Source organism: Penaeus monodon, chromosome 7 (assembly GCF_015228065.2).
Source record: "Penaeus monodon isolate SGIC_2016 chromosome 7, NSTDA_Pmon_1, whole genome shotgun sequence".
NCBI lineage: Eukaryota > Metazoa > Arthropoda > Malacostraca > Decapoda > Penaeidae > Penaeus > Penaeus monodon.
Window position 1 is genome coordinate 4,853,762 of NC_051392.1, and position 1,630 is coordinate 4,855,391.

The 1,630-nt window shown below is 32.1% G+C and overlaps 1 long non-coding RNA gene across 1 annotated transcript in view; it reads left to right on the forward strand.

The window, feature by feature from the left end:
- The window catches only part of LOC119574985, a 2,364-nt gene extending 1,270 nt beyond the window's left edge, over window positions 1–1,094 (forward strand). The window contains exon 2 of the long non-coding RNA XR_005228928.1: window positions 1–1,094. This exon is cut by the window's left edge and continues 953 nt beyond it. This is a non-coding gene — a long non-coding RNA (uncharacterized LOC119574985).
- Window positions 1,095–1,630: the final 536 nt, after the last annotated feature.

Sequence of the window (1,630 nt, forward strand, 5' to 3'; positions counted from 1 at the left end):
CTTATCTGCATTTTGTGATGCATTTGAGAATGGCTGCCAGTAAACCCCTGCATGCACCTCTAACATTTAGGAACCATTTCGGGCATTACCGTGATGCTAATCTATTTCCCATAAAACCAAAGTTGATTCAGAATCTGATTCTGTGCTCATGTTCTAGTCAGTGGTAAGCTTTCCTTTGCCTTGTCTATTTCGAGTTCTTTACCTTATGATAGATTGTAGACATGTAGTCTGTGATTTTCTAGGTTAGATTTTTATTCTTTCAGATCTCAGAAGTCATTATTTTTTTAGGTTTCCCTCTTTTATATTTTCTTTTACTCTGTTAATTTATAGAATGTAAAGTTAGGAAGGCTAGATGTTTTGAGAGACAAGATTGGTATTAGTGTAGAGGACCTCCCTTCTGCTATAGAAGTCAGTTTTGTTTTAAGTGAATATTATTTTTTGGGATTGAGATTTGTAAGTTATCTTGTTTGCGTTTTGTAGTTTTGTTATCGGGAAACCAACAGTTAACGTCCGAATGTCATCTATTTTGTGATCATCCCAAACTTGAATAATATATATACAGTATGTAAAAGATGTGCCATAATCTTAGGTGTTGTTTTGTCTAATGCAACAGAATAGGAAAAAATGCAGGTTTCTCCTTATCTTTTTTTTTATTATTTTTATATATATTTTTTTTCTTCTTCTTCTTCTTCCTCTTCTTCTTCTTCTTCCTCTTCTTCTTCTTTAAGGTGCTGGTTATTATGAACCAGACACACTAGCTAAATGTGTACAATGTATCTGCCAATGAGGGACCTCCTTTTTTCTAGAACTTTACATGTGTGGCTGGATATCCATCTAACTTTTTTCCTCAGATGAACTTCTCTCTCACACTTTGTATTTCATTTTATATATTTCTCGAGGAAATAACAAAAAAAAAAAAAAAAATGTAAAGCGAAAATAATATTTTAAAAATCTCACTGGCTTCCTTTTGAAGTCATGAGAGGTGTCTTTCCTCCATCACAGGAAGATGTTGAATTTTCTGTGCTGTGGGTGGAATAGTTTTCAGATAGGTGTTGAAAGTATTGTTCTTCAAAGATCTTGGTATGAAAATTAAATAAAATGAAAAAAACTCTACTAAAGCAGATACTCAGTAATAAGTGCATTATGGAAGAATATTTTTTTATAGGTACGTTAAGATATGACCCGCCTTTTAAAAGGTTTCATGACTTGTGTTTCTATTTCTGCCACTAGGTCTCATTATTATAGACAACAAATTCTATAGGAAAAAGCGATGATGATATGAAAGACATTAGGACATGGCCTTACTCATAACGTTCTTTATTGGGCTCACTTCCATACACCTAGCATGATCAGATTTTTCTTTCCAAAGGAAATGTCACAGATACTGCAGAGATTTAGTGCTGTTTCCGTTTATTTTGTCTTGCACCGTTGTAGCATTAATAATAATATTTATATATTATAATTTCTTTTTTTATTATTATTTTTTTTACTATTATTATTACTCTTTCTCTGTTTCTTGTAGATGATAGTGTGTAAGAAAAGTCTGATCATGTTGAAAGTGTTAGCTTCCTTATTATTCCACTTGTCACAAAGAGTGTATACTACTGATATAAAGCTGTGAATTAAATAG